Below are 25407 nucleotides of genomic sequence, written 5' to 3' on the forward strand. Positions count from 1 at the left end.
GCTACTCGTAATGCGACCAGCAAATTTGATTAAGAAAAATTGAAGGATTAAACGGATCCTATTTATCGTTCTTTTCTCTCGTTTAATTCGAATTTTCCAAATTCTACCCATCAAATATTCCATCAAATTCTATCAAATAAGAAAATCGAAAAGTGAAACGATTCGTGGCTCGTAGTCTTTCTTCCTTTTTTTTGTCACTCGAAAAAGTTTTGATAGAGGCGTCAGGAAGTGAATCCGGGTAGAGAGAACGATAAAATTGATCAACGTTACTCGTGCTACAATTCCGAATAACGAACAATCGCGCAATCGGCGCGTGAGAATAAAACTCGTATTGTTTTATCGCGTGTTTTCCGTTGCACGACGCTGAATGTCATCGACCATGAGAAACGGCGACGCGTTTTCTGTTTTCTGCTCTGAATCGCGTGCGGGACAGGGACGACGAGATAAAACGTCGAAGAAGGAAGGAGAATCAGAAACGAGTATGATGAATTACATTTTTCCTTTTTCCTTATTTTCGAATCGAAATAAATTTTTTTCATTCTGAAACGCAAATAATAGAATGTTACGAGGAGAAAATTTTACGTACGAAAACGAGTTTTTAGATAATAAGAATAATTAAAGAGGCTGATTGTATGCTTTGCTCCAATCATAAATCTATTATCAATGGCTATTATCAATTTCAATAAACGGTACAAAGCGCAGAATAAAGCACGGTTGTTCCACGATGACGCAAGTATCGCGCAATTATAGCAACTGCGACGGAAACGGAGGCGGAACGCATTCGTTACACTTCTGGGACGATAACTCCGTGTCAAAGATCGTTTAAACCATCTGCAATTCTTGTGCAATAATCGTGTAATCGTTTTCCATAACCCAATTCGATAAAAAAAAACCCACATACCCTTTGCAAACGGGGAATAACGACTCACGACGAAGTAACTTCCCTCTTCTCACTGTTTACTCAAAGCGGATGCTAAATAGAAATCCATTTATCCGGGACAATATTACTAATACTTCGATCGTCGATAACCCAGCAAAATATCCACGTAATCCTCTCATGTAGCGTAGGTGGCGACCACTCGGAAGCTAGAACTTAGAAACTCGAGAAAAAAAAAATTCGACAACGACCTGGATACTCCATTCTCTAATTGCTCCGTGCAATTTCCTACCTACCTACGTGTTTCTACAATTATCCATACGTTTCTCTTTGTATTTAACAAAAAGAACCGGCATACGTATTGCCGTTAGAAGGCACTCAATGCCTACCAATCGCGAAATCATTTCACACGAACACACGCGCGCACCATGCGATCCAACACAAAACATTGGAGAAGCCCGTTATAACATAAAGTAATCACGCATCACGAATCCTCGGCACTTATCCAACAGCGTGTCTTCCCCGCTCGCTTAATCACACGTTTTTCGATCTCTTTGCACGCTCCTTGAAACACCGGTGACATCCTCGACAATCAGTCACCTCGTAATCGCGTGTATCGCTCGCTCTCGGCTCCGCTCGACTTTTTCACGGCGGGAAACACGACCTGCAGGCGTCGCCTGTACAAATTATTCGAAACTGTCGAGGAGGAGTGCGTCGTGAGACTGGTTGCCTCGAGAAAAGGGGGAGGGGAGGGACGTTTGCAAAAGCTCGAGATGATTTTTTTCGCGGCCGAGACGTCGACACGGGACGACTTCTGTCGTCGCATTGTCCGGGATCGCAGCAAGAGATCTCTTGTTGCGTTTCTTGCGATCGTTCTTCTGTCGCGGACGATTAAATCTATGTCGCAAAAAGATGGTTGGAGAGACGTTATCTGAGGGGACGAAAGGGGCGATGTTGTGACTAACTGTTTTCTTGGGAGGTGTACGTAGTAGCCGATTTGAGTGATGGTGGAGGGAACTGGAGTCGTGAGGAATGTTTGTTCTATGGTGGTATACACAGGGTGACATGAAAGTAACAGAAAGAGAAGGGAAATTTCTAAATATGAAAAATTGAAATCACGAGGAAAGTAAGCTGGACGAATCTAAGTAAAATCGTTCGAATTTATCATGTTCAAAAATAGAAGAGAAACAGAAGTCTTTATTTAAGCTCAATTAATCTCGATGAAGACGGTGTATTTCAAGCTCAATTTATACGATAACGAGATATATCGCCATGCGATTTAACAGTAATCGGTGATAAACTAGATTTCTGGATGATATCGAGTTACGGAATACTTACTAACAAAGGATCAACGACGAGAAGTGGCTGGAAGCATCGCGAATACTTCACTCGAAGGTAATTGTCCGCGTAGAATAATGTTTTTTTTCACGGGCGTACCGTTAAAACGCTGTTTATCCTGATTTAGTGCGGCTACTTTGATACAAAACGACACGATAAAGCCAGATCGTTGCCTCGTGTAATAACGAGCTTGCTTTCGTTTATCTTTCTCCGATAGGATCGTTGTAAATCCTTTCATACTTTCGTGATTAAAGAATATTATCGAACGCGCCTACTACATTTATGAATAATTCGTTCATGCGTTTTAATAAACGCGTTTTAAAAATTTTAGATTTATTAAAATGTTAAAAGATGAATAGAATTGACCGATAAGAGAATTCTAACGGGCGACGATTCTTTTATTTTTTTATCTTCATTTCAGGATCACTTTTGAAGAGGTAGTGTGATGTTGGAATGGATCATGAAAATGCGCGTGAAAAAATCAGATAATAGAAGATGATCAGGCTGATATAGATCGTCCATCATCCAGATGTATGGAAGCTGTTTCGATAGCGTCAGAGATTACACGTTCGATCGACTGTGACGTGTTTATTTGCTCGAAATGGAACGAGCAAACATTTGATCGCGTAAGAGTATTGGGGTGGAACGGAGAATTTATGCTAGTACGGGGAGGGATTTTCTAAATTTTTAAAAGAGATTTTTCACAACGATCCGCAATGGAGCGTAACACGATTAATTATACTCTCGGATAAACCACATTGCGCGTTTTTCTGCGCAAAGAAAAATATCGAATCTTCGCGTCCTCTTTAAAAAAGTAACACGGATTGAGAAACACTGAGTTACGAGATCGGTTTTCATACTTCCAAAGTTGAGCGTTAAAAGTTAAACCGTAAAAGCGATGCAAAATAAGTAGTTCTATAGTTATTATTCTCTCCATTTCTTGGTTGGACGATAAGCTCTTTGTAAGAACCTCCAACTACAGCTCCTCCGTAAGTATCACGTTTCTTCCATTCACTCTATCCCGTTTTTATCCCTTCGAACCGAGTTTAACTCCTTCGCAAAATCTCCATCAATCATTCATCGTTAATACAGTCGTTTCTCCGATCCTTCATCCGCATTTACCGCAATAATTGCCGGGGCACCGCGGTGTCGGTGGAAACCCGTGGAAAATTCGAAATTCATCGGTTGACCGGGTCGTGCAGTGAGAAAAATAAAAATAAAAAATAAAAAAAAAGAGAAGAGAGTGACGTGGAAGCGAGGATAACGGTCCCGTTCCATGTGGCGCCCCGAGTAAATGTCCTCGGTTATTCTCTCATTATACCCAGTCGTGTGTGCTTCGCGCCGATTATTCATGAACTGAAAATCGCGCCCACAGCGAAAACGAAGATTGAATTCGCGGAATACAATCTCTCACTGCCGCGCATCTATCTTCCATGAATGTACGTACGTATAGAACGTGCTCCAACTCATCATCTCAAAATATCTTAGATTATTGAGTGTGTTATTAAGATTTTTGTAAAAAATATTTCTCACGAAAGTTGCGAGGTTGTACAGTTTTCATCAAAGTGGTTATATCGTATTAGTAATGTAATGTCATTATATATGTTATGTCAAGTATTATATGTTATTATCGAGTAAATTTTATAAATAATGTTAGTTGCAACATTCCCATGTTGTTGTACAAACTTTTTATTTCAATTGTGAAAGAGGATTCAAACTTGCTCCGAGAAACACCCTGTAGATGTGTCCGCATTCGAGAAATTGACAGACGAGGAGAAGATGAATAAACGATCCTTGAAGATGATTTTTCCATCCATGGATTCGAACGAAAGAAGGAATGATAATGGAAATCGAATGAAGCGAATTATACCCTGTTTCATCCGTGACTGTGATGATTTATGAATCTTATCCTCGAGATGCGTTAAAATTGGAGTGGCAATTGATTGGAAGAATTGCGCGGAATTTGTTATCAATTGTTACCAATGTTTTTTCGCGCCGGATGGAATGCGGCTGATTATTAAATCGATTGAACGCCGATTCACCGATTTCCTTTTCCCTCCACGCGAGAGAATCAAGTGTACAAGCGTCTGATAAATGGTATTTGATAAAGTTATATTGTGCCAATAACGATCACAATGCCTTCGGCTCCACAAGACCTGACTTTTATTCTTCTATCCTCGATAACTGATACTTCCGTGGACACGAGCATCGTTATTTATGCGCCATCGAACCGTGCAAAATTCCTCTGTCTTCCTGTTTAAGAATTATCGATCGAAAGACCTAGATATACACCCCAACAACACTGATTCATCGCGGATGAAGTCTGTCAATTAAGCGTCATCGATTCCCCACGTTTGCCTGCAAGCATGCAAAACGGGTGCAATAACGATCCACCCAACGATCGATGCAAGGTTGCATTTTAGCAAGGAGGGGCGTATAAATGATTTTACGATACACCGATTAACTCTCGGTTGCTAGGGGTTGATTTACGCGGTGTATGCAACTCCTATTCGAACTTTCTTACGATGGACGAAGAAAGAGAGAAGAAGAAAACGAATAAATATAGATAGATAAATGTCGTCATTACATTCCATTAAATCTTGGGCCGGTAATAATAAACAATAGCAATAGTAACGAAGTTAATAAATAACGAGTTTGGTTGTAAATGCCAGAGTGGACGAGCGTACACGAGCAGCGAATGGGGAGAAGGAAAAACGGAGTCGAAGAAAAGATTTAGATTTAGATTTCGTGAAAGTTCGATGGGGGATGATTACGAGACGATTTGTTGCACACTTTTGCGTTTCTTGTGGCGCGTTGGATTCCTTTGTTCCTCGGGCTTTCTTGCCTCGCACCGCCTGTGGCGTGGTTCAACAAGATCTCGCGATTATACGCGACGTAATAATCGTTTATCACGAACGATTTTATTAGCGTAAAATCGGCCGATCGCTAATGAGCGGCTAATGAGACGAGTCGTATATTTCAGTTGTGAAATCTTTGACAGGATACTACAGGTTTATAGATTTTGCAAGTTAAGCAAAAGGAGGAAGTTTGATGTAATTGGTATGGATTTTATATAAGAGATATACATCTTGATGATTATTTGAACAATAATAGAACATTTCTATCGATTCGTTGCAGCAGTGACAGATTCAAATTAATCGAGAACAGAGAAACGAGAGTATTTGATAATTTCGAAAAGCTGGTCATTCGAAATCTATTTATTATTTAAAGAAACGAATAAAAGGAAGGATTTTTATGAATATTATCTATAGGTAATATAATTAATACGTACATAGTATCAATCCCGTTATCCGTAAACTGCGTATGAATCATTGTAAACGATAATTAAATAAAAGTATTATAAAGACGATGTAACAGATTCGAACGAGCTATAAATTCCTGATCAACGGAGTAAAACGATAACGAACTTAATTTATTTTATACGTCGGACTAAATTGTAACAACAAGTCATTCTCATTATTACTAAAAAAAGAAAGCCACGATTGATGTTTGCTATGTAAATTACACATATTTCTTAGATATTTCTTATCACGTTAACGGAGCAATTAAATGGCAAACTGCACTCAACGAGGAATTCTTTTAAGAGTCTTCTCCGTGAAGGGGATGAAGAGGAAAAGGAAAACTGTACAACACAGTGTTTCTCAACTTTTCTCCACTTTGTTCTGTAATAAATAAATAATCTCCCAATCTTTCTCATACATTACACAAAAAGTACCATTTTATAGAACAAAGTAAATATAATATTTTACTCGTAGAAATATAAATCATTATTATTAAAAAACCTACATTTGCAGATGTACTTAATATTTAATATTATCGAATAATCTGCCATGAAATAATTTTGAATTAATCGTGATTCCACAATTACCAAAAATGACGATAAATCTTGGAAATTTTCTGAAATAATTAATTTCGGATAAAAATATCCTTTCATTCGGAAGATGCACAGGTTGGGAAACACTAAGGATGCCATATCCACGCGGCGGAAACGATCGCGAGAGGCGGCTCGAGAGCACGTGTCCGTTACGTCACGTGTGTAACGCGTCGATTGCTTTCTTCACCGTGCTTTTCCAACGGGAGGGGAAGAGAGCACGAGGAGAGAAAGAGAGAGAGAGAGACCAGCCACCTCTCGACGTTTCCTCGATGGAATTCCAGAGCGTGTGCAGAGCCACGACAAGCGGAGGATGAGGACGTTACACGAACGACGACGGGGCCATTGTTCTTCCGCGTCGCCTCGTTTCCTCGTCGTTGCGGTCGATCGCTCGGGATTAAATTTCTTGGTCGGTCATGCGACCAAGTAAATATGCATTTCTTCTTTTGTCCCGTTCATCCTCCTTCCGTGTCTTCTTCTTTCGTGCATCCCCCTCCTCCTCTTCCTCGTCGTCATCATCATCCTCCTCCTTCCGTCGTCCACTTACTCCTCGACTTTTGCACGCGTATCTCTCTAATCGGTTGCTTCGAGCTCGAGGAAGGAAAGTAAACCGGCCGCGTTCGAAAATTTAAGGCCGGTTAAATGAGGCCTGATAAAATATGCGTTCTCGAGGGGCTTTTTGTTGTTCGCGTTGTTTCCATCGATGCAACGTGTTTCTGATGCTTGTTTAAGACCGCTAAGCGGTGTCCCGGAACGGGATTCCGTGTGGAGAAAATCGGTGAAAAAGGAAGAAGATCTCGAGGATCGATAGCGCGGTCAATTTTGTACTTCCTATGTATTCAGAGGATTTTTTTCAGAAGCTAAATCTTTGATATTAGACGTAATACGTATACTTACCAATTTTGTTTTCAGATTTTAAATTGGTCTTGAGTGTGGTCTTTATGGCGACTTCTCTAGATCTCCTCTAGAGAGAAACCAGGTTATCAGGTATTAAATTTCGTATCTTATTTCATAGGTGTATGTAAATGGCGTGTGCAAAATTGTTTGAAATAATTCTAATAATCACTTACATAATGTGAAAATGATGAATGAAAGAAAATATCGAAATATGTGATAGAAGTAAGAAGTTTGGAATCAAAAGAGAGATTCAACTTGAAATTCAGATTTCTCAAGAACGAAGATCCACTTTGACGAATACTATGAATACCATTGTTAATACTGTTATTTGCCAATGTGCATCTAACATTGGAAAAGCGATTTCCTTTCATTTATATACTTAGAAATGTATGGCGACGCTTCAAGCGTAGAAGTTCTATTTGCAGCGATAGAGCATAATAGAACAAGATATCGAATTAAAAATAAAACCGACGAATGAAAGGATTCCTGATATTCGCAATTTTCTACGCGATTGCCACCATTATTTGACTGACCTTCGATTCGTGTAGTTTCCATCATCTATCTTCTTATCGTGCAATTTTCATCAACCACTTCGTTGTTTAAACGTAAACTCTCGTCTCGTTTTGTATAAAAATAAAATCATTCTTGCGGCAAACAAGAATTCGACGATGGCCGTTTTGCATAAAATGGTTATCTCGATATCGTGGATGGAACAACAACGTTTATAATCCATTTTTACTGTTACATGCGTTTCCAGCTTCCTCTTAGAACGTCGTAAAATGGAAACGATGAATATCCTTGCCGTTGCCCTATTTTTCTCGATCGATTCTTTAATTTCATTCGACTTGTATTTACATAGCTTCTTCGTTCCACGTCAGCGATCATTACGATTGACGTGCACGCTATGTGTATACGAGCCTCGATTCAATCTTCGACCGTTCATTTCAAGAGACAACTTTATTAGTCTGATCTTTAAATTATTTATCGAGGATTAGGAATACTTTATATTTTATACGGAATTCTTTGATATTTTTATATCCTATTCCTTGGATCTTTCTGAAACAGATTCACAGTACAAATTCATGAAACATTTTTAATAACTTTTGATCCGAATGATTTTTTTCAAGAATATTTCTTTCAATACCAATCTCTATCAAAATTCCCAGCTTCACAATACGAAAATCTGTATATTTCAGGAATTATATTCCATAATCAATTTTTCTTATAAAAAAATTTTCTCACGCTATCATACACGCTCACTTCTTTACCATTCATGTAACAAATCTAATAAATGACACGCACGAACTAGTTTTTCCTACCATTGCTTTTTCTCATAAGTGGCCAGGAGGAAGTCATGGTAACCGAGCAAAAGTCTGTATTACCGTAGCACCATGTGTTCTCATCGCCTTGATCACTTGCCACGGGAGGAGAGGTTCGATCTGTTTGATCTGTCGGGATAAGAGAGATCCTCTTCTCAGTGAATTTCCATCCTTCTGGCATAGATATAGACAAGAATGCAGTCCTTTGATTAAGAGGTGCTCGCACAGTAACGGTTCGTTAAGTGGGAAACGCGTTAACGCGCACGATTTCTCAAGACGGATCCGCTTTTGCTCGAGAGGGTACACGTGACAGAACGAGTGTATAACTGAAAGGCAAAGGCTCTTGGGGTTAGATCAAGAGGATGTGCGTCTGAATCGTGTCTAAGAGATTTCCAAGAGTTAGTTGTTTAATGACGTAGATTTTGCTTCCAACTCTTGAATAATATCATTGAATCGATTCATGGTGCAGATATTATAATCTTTGGAATATAGAATATTTGATATCGTTTGAAGAAAAAAATTATAAATGACGAAATTGATCTTTATTTGATATAATTTTTAATTAAATTCTTTGAAATTTTCTCGAATCTCTTGATAACATTTACGATCGATTCGACATTCTTCAACGCAATTTAGATCAATTTGCTCGATCCAAATATTTTGCTTCAAAGTATCTTGTTGGAAATTGAAACGAACAAGTGTTATAACTGGAATCGGATGAGATACTTTTTGCTGATCAAGTAATCTGAATTTTTTACAATTATTAAACGCATGATATATTATTCTTGTTACACGTCACACAAATTAAGGAGAATGGAATCGAGGAATTGGATTTAAAAGAGTATTTTATCAACGTTATTAACAATTATACATCGATTTCAACAATGATCAATTCATATAAATTAACGGGTTTACCTAAAATTCCATTAAAACGAACTCGTAAACACCTCGTAAAAAGAACCAAGCCCCGTTTCTCTCATCTGAATGCACAGAGGCACACGGCTTCCCCGAGTAATTAACAAGGTGGACGTCGTTAATTGTTTCGACGAAATGTATCACAGGATGCACGGTTATTTATTTAGCCAAGGAAGATCGTTTGAATGGAGAGGCCTCGTTGGCCTTGAAAAGCCGCTTCAAAAGCCATCGAACTCGAACAAAAGCAACTGGACGGAGCGTACGTCCATCAAGTGACAAGTCGTCAACCGCTTTGGATACTGTTAATCCGATTAATTAACGAAAATAATCCCATCCACCCAGCCTGTATCCCCCTTTCTTTTCCTTTTTCTCCCCCTCTTTCGATGAATACGGCGCAACAGATTGGAATTTCGATGCGATGGAAGCCGCCCCGTAATGTTGTCCCGCTATAACAACCGGTAGCGGACACGCAGCGTATCCTGAATACTCGGTGAAGGTTTCAGGATGCAGTGTAAGAGGACGAGCGTGTTTAGCGGCTGTGCTGTGCTACCCGTTACCTAGTTATCCTAGCCCGCGGTTACGAGGATCGCGTTACGACCAGTCCCCTGTCTCATCAGACATCCTACTGCACCCGATGCTGTATCGGAAAAAATACGACCACAAAGGTTCCCGTGGAAAAATTCATCGATACCCGGCAACCGAGTTCTAGATACAGGGTATATCTCCAGTGCAAAATAAAACGCGATATGCACTCTCAACTCGAAACGAATTAATGGTCGTTGAATTCAGAATCAAAGACACGATTCTGGAAAGATTCGTCGATACTTGATAATCGATTTATAGACGTGAAATTAATTCTTCAAGAGTCGTACTTTCAGTTATGACAGAGCGTAATTGGGACAAAATGCATCTTCACTTTTTACCTCTTGTATTAATATGCTGACTAATCTAAAATTTGGCTGAGATTTAGAGGCCAAGAGTGAGATCAAAGTCTTTTCAGATACTTTAAAATGGCGCTATAACGAATCTACTTATATTTAAGAACACAAATTTCCAGATAATAAGTTAATTGAATAGGAAATTGTTCTCAATTCTCCAAATGCATCGTAGAACACCCTGTATAGCACAAGTTTAATCCCTTTCCATCCAATCGGCGAGGGGATTGCGATACGATCGTTGTTGATCTAACATCAGAACGAAGCTGGCCTCGCCTTCGAATAATGCACCGATTAATTTTTAGCACGATGTTATCGCGGAACTATCACGATGTGAAGAATTGGGGCAAGTCGGTGACCAAAGGATGATTAATTTGCCGGATTTTCCTCTCCAAGTCTGGAACAAACGTTAAACGAACGGTGCTCGCTCTACGCCTTTTCACCACGAGATCATTGTCGATCCTCCGCAACTTGCAAAGGAAATTGCCTTTTCTCGGTAATTCATCATCATTTGCCTTCGAGACCAAAGGTCTTAAGGGAAATTTATGTCCCGCGTCTAATAAATACACGCGTATCGGCGTTCCTTCAACGTGTAATTTCCTCGAAGGAGAACTGTTACCGGAGCAGGTTTCCCGGTGTAGCGGTATAATTCCACAATAAGATCAACAATCGGCGAGTAATTAGATGATTCGAGGGGTTTAGAATGGGGACTTGGTCGTGAAACATCCGGTATCATATTTTTGGTATTCTTAAAATACCGTCGAACGTATCTATTTATAATTGGAGTATCCCTTTTTTTAAAATAAGTTATCGACCGACAGGTGTTTAATTAATTTCTTTGAGAAACTTGAAATGGGGACCGGTTTGCGAAACGTCCGGTAGCGTTTCAGCTTCGTTGTTTCTTAAAATATCAAACGGCGATAGATAGTTTCTATTTATACGTTGTAATCATCGTACACCGATTCCTGTAATCTTATCTCAACTTTTAGAAAATAATAGTCAATTTCACCATTTTCTATCTTTACACACGGTGAAATAATAACGGGGGAGAAGGAAAAAAAAAATAATTAAGTACAGTGTGTAAACAAGATTTCAATCATCGATTATCATTGAAAAGGAATCTTTAGATTGTTTTATGGGCATAGATTAAAATTACTTATCGATCGATCGATTACACAGTAATTAGAATTTAGTAACGATTTTTATCATTTTAATTAATCTGTCTTTGCATTTCAGATTTTACCGTAAAACGATATTATATCCCGATAGACGATAATTAATTTTGATCAAAGAGTCGTAAAATAAAGTTTTATTAAAATCACAAACAAAATTTAACGACGTAGTGTAACGTTCGAGGAAAGATAATAAGAACGGAAGAAAGAAATGTTATTTCCCATCGAATAATGTAAATATTTCGTGGAATCTCGACTAATGGAAAACAAAGCGACTTTCGACCATTCTGTTTCTCCGAATCGTCGAAACTGTTTACGTATTATATCGCTCGCTGCTGTTTACATTTACTACACGATTGACTCATTCTGCGCGTTACCTTCGTTCCGATCGCACGTAAGCCGAATCAAATTTAATTTTACGTTCTAATTTTCCATTCTCTTGCCATTTACTTTTTAATATTTTTTATATTAACTCTTACCAATATATTTGACTATCGTAAACTTTATTCAAGCGAGATCCAACATCGATCCAATTCGTATCACCGCTTACGTACACACCTCTCAATCATCCCAACATCTCCACGATGAAGAGCTCTTGGAATACCAGAAGCTCTCAACCGCTCGATAAAGCATTCAGCAAATGGAACGAGCCATGAAGCCTACAATCGGCCGACCAAATGGACTTTAGGACTCGATTCTCCTCGTAGATTCGCCTAGTTTCCTGCCACGATCAACGAACTCGATCCTTGAGAATCCAATAATTGGCAACGTTCCATCGATCGTTCCAACGCCACCACGGTGGAGGCCTGGCCCCTCTTGGAAAACGGCGCGTCGTTCCAGGGAATCGAGTGTCGTACCCCGTTTCGATTAATCTTGCTGGATATAGCCTCGAGGGAGTCTCGTCTTGTCCAACACAGTTGCAAAGAGTACGAAAGCTGGATAACAGTCGAAGTTCGAGAGAATCGTTTCGTCGTGGTCGATTCGAGTAACGGGCAACAATTTGCCAATTGATTAGCCGTGTTTCTTTCTCCTCTTCTTCCAAGCGGAATCCAACCAAGCCTCGAGGTGTATTCACGTCCCAGATCTTCTGACACAAAGACACACCGAGGTCTCGAGAAGTCGAGCAATTTTATGGAGAACTGATTCGCAAATTGGCCGTGTTCCTCGCTCTTCCTTTCTTCCCTCCCGACGATTGGACGTTCTCCATTCTAAAGGTAAGAGTGTAGTCGAGCAAAGGAGAAGCTTGTCGAAAAGACGCGAGAAATGATTCGTCCGAAAATCTTTCCAACCTCTCCTTCTTCTCTTATATTCTCTTTCTCTCCGTCCGAGAATCGGTACGTTTGCTGCCAATTCCTCGACTCCCTCTCATAAATTCAATTTGCCGTTTCATCAAAGTCCTGAGAAACGAGCTGGCATTTTTCACGAGCTTGCTCGATAATAACACGAGTTGCGAGTATGAAAGATGATATCGCGCATAAACTCGAGGCTAGGCTTTTTCGACGTACCATTCGACAGGAATCTATTAATCAAACGAGTGATTAACGCGCGCTTCGATTTTTCCGTAATTTTCATGCACTCTTTGTTGTTTCCCAAACGCCGCTGTAAAGTACGATGAACCCTTTCGTCTTTTGTGATCTATCCTTTCGCCGCGGTTTCTATTAATCAATCAGCTGATTAATTAATCAACGAGCGGCTTCGCCTGTATCTTCTTTTTCTTTCTATTATTTATCTGGCTTTTCGTTCTGGAAAGGTTGGAAAGATCGTTCGACTCGTTGCCCTTCTACTCGCGATATTCGATGTAGTATTTTTCTTTTTGTTTCGATACTCTCTCAAATTGCCAGAAATTTCTAATCCTTACTTTAGCTTATTATTCCATCGTTGTATAAATAATGATGACTAAATAATCTCTCGAAGCAAACATTCGTCGCAAGAATCTTTGTTTTCGAATCGATAGTTTATCACTGGGGGGAGAAGAACCGTTCTACGAATCGTTAACAAAAAACGTCGATCGATACGAATTACTTTCAGATTAATGTTTACCATATTGAGTCAAACTAGCCACATGCTGGAGAAATAATTTATTACTCGGCAATAAATTCTCTATTCATTCGTTTTTCCATCTGGAAAATAATTTTCATTCCCCATCCAATTTTCCTAGTTTGGCTTAGTATGAGCTCTACGATTTTTAAATCGATTGAACATCTGAAATAACTGCGGGTCAAGTAACATTACTCGCTTTTATTACGTTTCTTCTCTCTTGGTCGTGGATAAAGGATACTCGAAACTGTGCTAATTTAGACGTGTTAATCATTTTATTGGCATAAATGTGCGAGTCTTGGAAACCTATTGCAAATTTTTATTCTTCACCTTCTTTTTTTTTGATTGATCAATGATCGTGGAAAACATCAGTATTTGCAATAGGTTCATAGACGACTCGCTAACTAAATTAGTAATAGATTCGAACAAACGAAATGATTCGCGATTAACTGTTAGAATCTTGTGTGCATTATTTTATTATATAGAATATTCCATATAAAAATAATTTAATCAGTGATCGACTTAAAATTCACTCGTATTCCTGTTTAAACTTCGATTTTTCAACCGTTTAAAGAAAAAAATTCCGCTATTCGATTCGATTAACCAAAATACCAAAATTACACGCGATTTCAAGAAATCATCGCAAGAATTTCAAGTCTTATTAAATATCGAACGCGCGATATATCTCGCAAGAAACGGTAAGCGATTCCATTAGAAGAGGAACGAGGAGAACAGAGCGGAAAATAGAAGTCTTATGATCGGGATTCAAATGTTATGGATGGGGATTTCGCGTTAAAGGATCGATCGCAGGTGCGCAGTCATGGAGGAAAACGGCGCGCTCGTAACGGTATGGACGACGGGTGATCGATTCGAGCGTGCGGGATACGGTTCCTTCCCGGTTCGAACAAAACGAGAGACTCCCCGTGGAACTCGGAATTTTCGAGGAAAATTGATACTCGTTCGCAAACGTGAGGATAGCCGTGTCAATTCTGGCTTCGAGATCGTAACCGTCGAGAAACTGGAGTCTTACGAGGCTGTTTTTACGATTTGCTCGACTGGTTCGGTTTCAACTCGTCAAGCCTTGATATCGTATCGAGCAGTTGGAGGAAGATGTTCGAGGTGAATATCGCGTTTATCAAATAGAAAGAATTAAAAAAAATTTGTTAGGAATACGGGATTCTTATCGGGTCAACGTCGAAATTTGCATAATTAGTTGTTACATTTTGAGATCCGGATAGTAGATTTCAGGATTAAATATTAAAAAGTCTCTATCTCTTACGGATAAGATAGATCATTTTATGAGAAAAGTTACATTGCTTAATTATGTTAAGAGGAAAAATATCACCGATCGAATCTATTATTACGTTTTTCAATGATTACATCTGAAAAATAATTCAAGAAATAATCCCTTTTTTTTTTTGTTCTCGCGCAAGAAGAAGAAGAAGAAGAAGAAGAATTTTTAGGACGAAGAGTGTCTCGTTACACAGAAATCTATCACGTACAAACCATTAGGTATTTCGATCCCTTATCTCGAAACAGAAGTTGCGAACGGGAGATTTATTAACTGGAAGCCAGTTACCAGGTGTGTGGATCGACGAAACAATGAAGGTGGCAATTCATTTGCGAAATGGCACATGGAAAAGGAGATGAGGAGTTGGCAGTCGGGGCCAAAATCATCCGGTCGGGGGGATTCGTTATTAATGGTTATTTCGCGTGGCGAATCGTCGGCCGATCTCGCGATCGCCAAGCAGATACAGACGTGCATTGTTCGGACGGCCAGCTTCCTGTCGTAACACACGGGCGAACGAAACGAAAGTACTTACACACACGCGGGCTCAAATTACGCTCAGAGAGAGGAGCGTACTTAGGCTTAGGGGGGGAAAAAGGAAGAGCGAGAAGAGGTGAAAAAGGAGACGAAGAGATGCAACAGATGAATAAAGGGAAAGAAGGAGATGGTACGAGATGGTGGTATGGACGTCCGACGAGATTTATCGTTGCGTAGATGCCGATGATGTAGATTAAAATAAACAGTTATAATATCCGATCCTCGCGGCCCCGGTGGAAAAAGGAAAGGGGAGTGGAGGGGGTAGGAAAAAGGCGAGCAGATAGCTTAACCATGCGAAATGAGATAACCGAAGTAACGTGGCTCTGTCCTATTTCCCAGGGCAGCGCGTTCACCGACAGGATCCTTCCTTTTATCTCTCAAGAATTCAATAGGCGACGAATATTCTTCTATAGTGATATGATTTAATACAACTTTACTTTGGACGTTAGCGTGACAACCGGATCAAGATACTCTATTATATACTCTTCTTCGATCCTGTTTCTGATATTTTGATCGATTCGGATTAAAACTGGAAAAATAGCGGAGTAATATATGTAATATATAGAAATTTTCATCTCGGCGAGAGGAAGGGAACAGAGGAGACGGAGAGATGATGTTGCGTTTCTGTTCGATGGAATATATTTGAGAGTAAAACTGTGGAGAGTCTGGTTGGTAATTTATTTATAGATTTCTTTTTATATATCTTATACATGGTATAAGACTCGTGATTATCTTTAAATCTAACTGGTTCACGGTTATCCTCTTTCTTTGGTAACCGTGTATTCCGTAAATAATCGGTTCATCATTAATTTGACGTTCAACGTACCGAGAAATCGTTAGATCTTTTATACTCGTTAGGATAAATCGGTACAATTTTTCATAATGAAATGCTTCCTGGTGTAAAATTTTCATCTTCTCGCTTTTTATCTCATTTTACCTGTCAACAAACGCAACAACCAACGCAACATGTCACACGTTCCTATTCCTCTCTCTTCCTGATTGCTGTCTCTCCTTTCTTTTTCTTTTTTTTTCTTTTTACCCGATAAAAAATGCCTCGATCACCGCTAACCACGACACGCACGAGCACGCAAATTTCGCTTATCCGACTTTTTACATTTCATTTTCTCCTACACGATACGTTCTACATAAAGGAAAACTACATAAAGGAGTGAAGATATCATCGAGTATAATCGTTACAACGAATTAAATTGCTGTTAAAAGCTTTTCCAAGTTTTAATTCTTTGAAATTGAAATAATTTTATTCACTTGGAGACTCTTACAATTTATGGAACGGATAATATCGCTGGCTATTTGGAAAATATTCAACGAATTAAAAAGATACAACGTTATTAATCCAGTGACTCTCAATCTACGAATCGTCTTCAATCTTCGACAGAAAGCGATACGAAAATTTTTCCAAGAGATCGATTCCCGATTACTAATTACATCCAATATCATAATCCACGAAAATTTCTCTCAAGTTGGAAAACGTACTATTATTAATTATATTAGAAGAAGAAAATACTGCAATGATTGTAAAAATCTTGCTTATATAGAAGAGGATCGAAAGTTAATATTTCAAAGAAGGATTGGGAAACACTATTCCGAGCATTTATTTCCCGCTTCTTTACGATCCCGCGAATATCCAAGTATAGAATTAAATTGGTGAAGTCTCCCGTTAAGTGTCACCGATATCTCGAAAACACGGGAATAAATTGGACGATCCTGTTAGCGATCGGCAATCATATTCGAATGATATTGGAGGGGAAGGGATGGAGTGCGAAAAAGCAACGGGGAAACGATGCTGGAACGGGAAACGCATCTTTACGATTTCAGGCGAAGCTATTATGCCAGGTAACAAGAAATCCACGCTCGAAACAGTTGGGTTCGCGACGCGGTGAAAAACTTTATATTTCCTCGCGCGTGATACCGTCGCGGGGCTAATCGTGGCGGACTGGCGAGAAGAAGTTAATGAACCGATAATGATTGGGCGACGTGCGCCCGTATCCGCGGCCGATTCACCGTTGTTGATTTATTAAATGAATTTCCAGGAAGAAGAGCCCGATCATTTCTTACGCCATTTTTTCCCCCTCGCATTTCCGCCAACTTTCTTTCGAATATGTGAAATGTATAAATGATTCTTACATCGTGTTCAACAAGTTTGGAATATCCAGAGGCCGAAACGAACGCAAGAGTGATGAGGTTATTTGATCTTGCATGTTTATCTGATGCAAATTTGTAACTTGATGAATAAAGAATCGATATAGTTTTTGCAAACTGTTCGTTTCGGCTTTTAGAATTTAAAGATATCTCGTAGAGAATTGCATCCTCCAGAAAGGATATCATAAATTGTGAGTATATGCGTTTATATTTGTCCAATGTTTTTCAAAGAAATGGATTCATTATAAACTTTTTATCTTTTTTAGGATATAAGGATTTGGAGATAAACTTCATCTTCGATTGAATTCTCTGAGAGTTAGATTCTAGTTGATTCGCGATAATCGGTTTTCGAGTTTATTTAGAATGATCGATTGGAAGAATTAGTTGATCGTTGTTGCTCGAGCATAAAATTTGAATAGGCAAGTTTTGAAAGTAGTATCGAGAAGAGTTATTGGTAATTATCCGATGAAATCGACTCGATTACTCAAACCAGATACGCGATAATACCATATAATATCCGATCGTAGACATAATATTTCGTTATATAACAATCAATATAGTAATTCTACGTATTTTTAACTCGAGTTTTAACAGATTACAAACAATTTTCTTATCCCTAACATCTACTTTCCTATGGCAAATATTTCTAACATCCATTGCTTATAATTGAATTAAATATTCTCGATCAAAATTACTTTCGATTCTCTATTTTTAACGCGCAACGTGCTTCTTAAAGTCAGATATCTCCCCGTGTTTCCGTCCAATCCCGTCTTCGATTCCTCCTAATCGATACGCATAAAATCACGCAAAGTATCATTCGAATCTAACGGTAAAAGCGTACGAAACCTGAGAATATCTCTACTCCTCGTCCGTGTTAAAACAACGTCTAATCAACGCGGCCTCTCTAATCCCCTTGATCGCGCACCTACTTCCTTCCCAACCTTGCAAAACAATCGAAACCAATCCAGATCGGTACCCAACAGAAGTCAACGCTTAACCAGCGTTTGAGCGTCTAAACGCCTCCGGATAATCGCACCCTCATCCTCCGTATCATTTACGCGCCTCGATTCGTACCTCTCGAAAGATAACTGTTCCACGGTACACGTTTCTAATCCTGCGTAATTTATGTAACATGTAAATGGAGGGTTAACGCGGATCTCCTTAAGCGAGAAAGAGATCGGAAAATGCTCTAAAAGGGCCGCAACCACGCGTGACCGAACATTCTCTTCCGCGCTCGTCTTCACCTGGGATTTATCGAGGCCCGGAATTCAGATGGGGAGGGGGACAGAGAGATGGTTGCCCGTCGTTAGACGCAAATTCTTGGGATATCGGGAGTAGCTGGAAGTAGCTGGCTCGACCGATCGATGCCCGCAATTATCCTCCGAATCGTCCACGGTCTATTTCTGGACGCGTTCGATATCCCAGAAAATATCTTTTTCCGCGATTCTGAACTGTTAATGTTTCGAGATTTTTGTTGGGTAAGAATTTATACGATTTTGAATGGAATTCGTTTAAACGGGCTTCTTCTTTATCGTTTATATTATTCTTTTAAAGAGGAAATTGAGCGATAAGGGTGGAGCAGAAATAATGGAAATGGGAAGGGAATAAGGGAAGAGTATTATATGAATTTACCTTGCCTCGATTTCCTTATTTTGTTTCTTCAAAAGTTACTATTAATTATCGCGAGATTAAAGATGTCACTATCACTATTGCGAAATGAAATCGTATTGTTTCGCGGTAAAAACAGTCGATTGTTTCACTCGATTAAAATTTAATTCATTCGATTCTTAACATAATTAAGGTCGATCGACGCGCTTGGTCGATCAAAAGTTGCTCAACGAATTCTATCCAAGATAACGATCATTATTCTTCCCATAATCCATGTGCGATGTTAAACAGTCGAACGATTAACGATCCTTTTCTCTCTCTTTTTTTTTCTTTTTCGTTATCGTCGAACAGTTTCTATCTCATGTTACGTGCATGATCCAAGAGATATCGTATCGAGATATCGGTTCGAGATACCAGAATTCTCGTAGAATTTTATCGAGGCGAAGAGAAGCCCATTCGCTTGATACTTTGGCTACCGCAAAAACGCACATCCTCCGCGTAAAAAGAAAGAAATCATCGCGAAACAATTACCGGGCATTCTTTCGAGGGGAATCGGCACGATTCGAAGCCATTCCGCGAATCGTTTCAACCAATTGCTCAGAAGATCAGTAGGCTGAACATGTAGAACAGCATTTTCCACCAGCGCGAAGAAACCGTCGTCCATGATGAATACTCACAATGGAGAAGAAGGGCGCGTGCACGAAGCAACGCGTGTGGCTACACGAGCAGGAAGACGTTGATTTGCCCCCCTCTTTGCAAAATGAGTAGAAATCGAGGAAATCCAGGCATCCGGTTCTTCCTTGAACACACGTGGAACGCACGTTGGTAACGAGTCGAACAAATCATTATTTCGTTTATTTTTTTCTTTTATCCTCGGCTTTTTCCACCTATCATCTTCTGGAAAAATTTCCAGACAAGCAATGGCTAATAGTGTCGGATAGAAGGGATCTTAGATCGTTAATTTCATGGAGAATTGTCGATCGATGAAATTCTGTTCCAAGATGAAACGATCGAATCCATGATCATTCCAAAAACTGTGGTTTTTAAAAGAAACCATGGTAGAAAAATATTAAATGGATATATAACAAGAATCATGTATTCTGTGCCGAACACATTCCGAAGAAAAATTGTTAATTGAAACGAGGATATCGATGGAATTTAATATTTTTCAAGGTAAATAAACGATTAAGATTTCTCGATTCTCGAACCAAGCTCGGTCCTGATTAGATTTGTTGTGTAACTACATTTACAAATTCCTTTTATACCTCGATCCTTTTTTTTTTCTATCTGATCCGATCAATCTATTCGAGCAGCTCTTTCAAATTATTATATTAAATTAATCGATTACGAGGGATATGGAAGAGGAGCCTCGTTCCTTTTCTTGCCGCCACTCCCGCATTATAATTATCGCGAGCTAGCGCATTAGCCTAATCTCGGCCGAGCATCGGTTAAAAGCAACGGTATCATTCCTTCCTCTCGATCTCATCCCCCGTATTTTTCCTCCCTTTCTTGTTTCGTTCTTCCATTCGCGGGAATTGGGATACAACGTTGTCGATCGATAAGGGGAGAAGAAGGGGGGAGAAAAATGGGTAGTTGGTCTCTAACGAACGACACGACGCGCGGGATAAGAGTAAAATTGAATTCCTGGGGAGGCGATCCGATAAATGTTGAAAAAGCGATGGATAAGATCGGGATGGAAGATTTTGTAGCGAGCGAAATTATTCCTATTTACGTCCTCGGGGAAATGATGAAGTTTCCAAGCGTATAACTTATCCACGCCTCAATGGACGCCCGAAATCCCGTCCTACGTGAATCAGGTCAGGTTAATTTCGCGAATACTTGCGATAAAGCTGGTACGATCGTTGGCCAGGTGTCTCGATTGAAACTCGTGGAATTTACGGATATTGGATTGGAATTTCGATCGTGGCATTACGTTCTTACATGCTAGGAATAATTCGTTTATGTAGCAGTGTGTATAATATCGTAAAGATGTATCGTAAGATATAGTCAACGATTCGTGGAATATCAAAAATTTATCTATGTGTTTTCCGTTCACATCTCGAGAATAGAAAATTTGGAAAAGCATAAATTTCTATTTAAGCTTTCGCGTTTATGATGATTTTACTGTAAACACGATTGTCTTGATTCTATCTCGAATGCAATAAGAAATGAAACGTGTCCTCTCGATATCGAAATCGTATTTAATCAAAAAATCGCGCGCGTTATCGAATTTTTCGTTCACATCTCGAGAGTAGAAAATTTGGAAAAGCATAAATTTCTATTTAAGCTTTCGCGTTTATGATGACTTTACTGTAAACGCGATTGTCTTGACTCTATCTCGAATGCAATAAGAAATGAAACGTGCCCTCTCGATATCGAAATCGCTCGTATTTAATCAAAAAATCGCGCGCGTTATCGGATTTTTTTAACCGATCCCCATCGATCGTAGCGTGGAAAAAAGGAATGATTTATCGGCGAACGAGTCGAAGTTATCGGTCAGATTTAACCGGAGATGGATCAAATGATAAATCGAATCCGTCGACAGGATGTTCGAGGCGTTATTGACGATTTAGTGAGTCGTTAGACGGATCGCGCAGGTGTGGAGGAAGTAAGGTTGATGGACACTTTGTGTACGAGGCAGGGATAAACGGACTGGTGATTACCGATCCTCGACGTGTTATTGATAACTTAATGAATCGTTGGTACGGCAGATCAAGGCGGATAAGGGATACGATGTACCGCGGGGGAAAGGAGAGTTTTTAGTGCGTGCTTCGATAAATTACGGATTAGGTTAGATATACGCGTTAAATCCGGAAGAGAGCGTAAAGGGATGATTTTTTTCCTCGCATACCATCTTTTATTATTGTTTCATCGAACTGGGAGGTCGAATCGTGGGAGAAGATTGTCGAATCGTGAATTTGCTAGACTATCGATATTAATTAGAAATGGTACGAGGAATATTTCGTTTAAATCGATTTATAGACAAGTATTCGAATGTCTTGAAGAACGGGTATAAAATTTGACGCGATTTCTTTTGTAAAGCTTTTTCTTTTCATCGATCGATTTTTATCGTTGATAACAACTCCGATATTCAAAGATAAAAAAATTAAACATGAAATGTTCGTTCTAATCGATCTCTTCTCTAATTCATCTATGTTCTTTCAGAATTTGCTCCTACAAACCTAACGAACGAACGATCGGCTTGAATACGTGGTTAAATCGAATTCATTATCCTTCGATCTATCGAAGAAAGAGGCCTATATAAGCTTGGATCGACAATTATTTTCGAATCGTTCGCAATGCTACGATTGTAATATCAATCGGATACTTTATCGAGGGGATCGCCACGATGTACCGTAAATCCCAGAGACATTCATAAAGGATCAAATCGAACGGAGGCAACGGCACCTTATCATCGTGAATCCTTCGATCCGATCGTTCAAGGTCATCGATCCAGGATATATATTCGTACGATCGTGTTAGCCACATCGAAGATGGTTGAATGATGCTGCTATCTCTTTATACCGGTAGTTACGTCATTATGAGCTAATAGCGAACGATGATGCATGCAGCGGTCAGAAAATTACGATCGTGAATTAACGTTATTTATTAAAGCTACCGTGCGATTATCGATTGACCTCGATCATTGGTCACGTTCCTTTTTGACGATGATTTCTTCTCGTTCGTGATTCGTCCAATTTTTGAAGAGGATGATGAAAAAAAAAAAGGATTTGAAGAGATTATTAAATTTGGAAATAAGTTTGGACGATATTTGTCGAAGATGTCAATTTTGACGCACGTTATGAAAGAGGATAAATGTTTGAAGTGAATTCTCGAAGCGCACCCTTGTCGTCGTTCTTACTCCCAGGATGAGAATCGGAAAATAATCCATCATCCCTCTCGTCTAGTCTTGTAGACAGTGATCGTTGGTTAACCACAAATGACTGTCGGCTGGAAAGCACGTAATTCATAGCTACGAATTGTCGTGCGTAAACACGGGGAAATACCAATGTCTAGCTTCGAATTCATCTCTTTTTTCCACTGTTAATCCATAAGAAAAAAATTTACGTTTCATTTTTATACTTCTTATCTTATTGATCGGTCATAGTAAATTTAAGCTGCGATATCTACGATAAAAAGGCCAATTTGTTTGGGCAAATTTTTCTTACAAGATATATACCCTTGTAAGAGTAAAAATTCTTACCGTACCGACTTATTCTCAATTCATTTCTCGACAATTTTTTCCCTAGTTTTATTTCCCCTCCCGACAAAAGAGAGAAATTCGCTCGTCAAAAAGAGGCAGCCAGACGTCTCCTCGATCTTGATACGCACGATTGCTCAAAGTGATATTTTACTCCGTTTAACCGCGACAGTTGTGCCAACCTCTTCAAGGATAAAGGGGAACGTCGAACGTCTTCTTCTGTCTTCGAAATTCGTGTCTCGCTCGAACGGGTTCGAATTCACAGGATGCTCGTTGTTCCTCGAGTTCCCACAGATCTTGATAATTCCACGCGTGACGAGACATCGAAAATCGAACGACTTTTGGGTTCGCTAATCGAACGAAAACCGAGATTGAAACATTGGAATTGATGAAGGAACGGTAAAATGGCTATTAACATGACGGAAAATATGATGAGGTCGACTTCTTGTTCGAGTTCAACCGATTGAGTATGGTTTTTCAGCCTGACCCAACGCCCGATGTTCGCAAGAAACGCGTGGAATCTTTTATAAATTGTTGCGTCGAGTATCCATTTGCCTCCATTTGCCTAGAACACGATGTGAAGTAACTCGTCGGGAATTTTAACTTTCGAAATTACCTCTACACACCGAGAGATACAAAATCTTCAAATTACAAAAACGTGGTAATAAAATTAATCAAAAAGCTCGACAAATTTTTTTATCCTAAAAAATTAATCGATACTCGTAGAATAAAATAAGACACGAAGAAATAGGAAATGAAAGAAGGAATAAACGCATATACATAACATTTCTTCATACACGAGAATTACAATCAATGCACGTACTCTGTGTATTATTCTCTTATTCCAGCGATCGTTGGAAGTCGGAAGTTTATGAATATCAACAAATAGTCATAATTCATAGCTGTGGAACGATATTCGAAGCGGCATTATCGCCACACGGAAAACGCTCGTAAATTACGCACAACGCTTGTCGCTGCGATCTGACTTTCAAATGCGTAACTGTACGGCAATGTAACTGCGGGTGGAGGATGGAACGAAGCGAGGAGGACTCCGGCTACGTTTCTCACAGACGTGGAATCGCTCGCGGCGACGATCGTGGCAGATCGCGAGCGACCACGAACCGCGCCAATTACGCTCTCCCTCTCGCGACGCGGATCCACGCCCGCTCCAAGATTTTCGTGCCCGAGGCGACTGAAAACCTCCAGAGACTCGGAATAACGGAATTGAAACAAGAATCGCCTTCTAACCATTCTCCCATCCGTCCCCTCCTCTCTCCTTTTGCCCCAAATTTGCCTTGCCTAACAGGAAGAAACATCGGATCGAATCTCCATCCGTTTTCGTTCAATCCAAATGCATCGTCGATTGTGTGATTTCGACAAAAGAGATATTGAATTGGTTTGGACGTTGGATGATTAGGAAGTATAAAGAGTATCTTAAAGATATAGGAACATTGTTTAACTTAGAGATTTTAGAAATAACGAAGAGGACATTTTGCATCTAAATTGAAAAAAATATTAGCCAAGTTTAATCTTTTCCTTCAAAACCGAATTAATCATTTATCTTCTAAGCTAGTCGTCACAGATATCTCTGATTAGTAATTAACATCATTATCTCGAGACAAGCTGGGCTGTCGATCGGTGATATCTCACGCGAAATCGTAGCATTGGCATTTAACGATTAACATACTCGCGATCCTCCACCCACGCTCGCATGCGGTCTGTGCGATTACGCGTGATTAACGACCATCATCCTCCTTCGTATTCTCGAGCCGGTCATCCCACGCTTAACACCTTCCGTTCCGTTTAACCGCGCCGCCAGCGAGCAAATAATAATTACGCGTGGCGAACGGATTGATACGGTCGCGCAATGCAAACAACAAAACCTTTTAACGAAATAGTTCAACGAGACCCCGTTTGTTTCGAACACCTTCCCCTCCGGCCATCCTCCGTCCCTGTTTCTCAGCCAATCGTATTGTTAATTGGCAAATATTTTTTTCGGTATTCATCATGCCTTAAGGGATCGATAATTTTCTTTAGACACGTTCCACTTATCCCAGAAAATCGTGAAATTTCTCAATTAAATACGACGAATAATCTGATTGAAATTGATACAAAAATAATTTTAAGACACAGTGAAAAGAATTCTTTATACGATTTTTTTTTTTATATATTTCTATCGTAAACTTTTAAAATAGCTCGGGTTGTATCTCTAAGAAATAAATTTGAATGTT

General features: G+C 39.5%; 1 protein-coding gene across 2 annotated transcripts in view; it reads left to right on the top strand.

Moving 5' to 3' along the window:
* The window catches only part of LOC725078, a 58853-nt gene that overhangs the window by 20270 nt on the left and 13176 nt on the right, over window positions 1-25407 (top strand). Inside the window, exon 1 of one of the 2 annotated variants that reach the window (XM_026444031.1) lies at window positions 22026-22502. The exons of the other annotated variant lie outside the window; for it this stretch is intronic. The gene's annotated coding sequence lies outside the window, so the exon portion shown is untranslated. Of the gene's footprint in view, window positions 1-22025; window positions 22503-25407 lie in introns of those variants that run through there. 2 annotated transcript variants of the gene reach the window in all.

Source organism: Apis mellifera, linkage group LG1, assembly GCF_003254395.2.
Source record: "Apis mellifera strain DH4 linkage group LG1, Amel_HAv3.1, whole genome shotgun sequence".
In the NCBI taxonomy this organism is placed as follows: domain Eukaryota; kingdom Metazoa; phylum Arthropoda; class Insecta; order Hymenoptera; family Apidae; genus Apis; species Apis mellifera.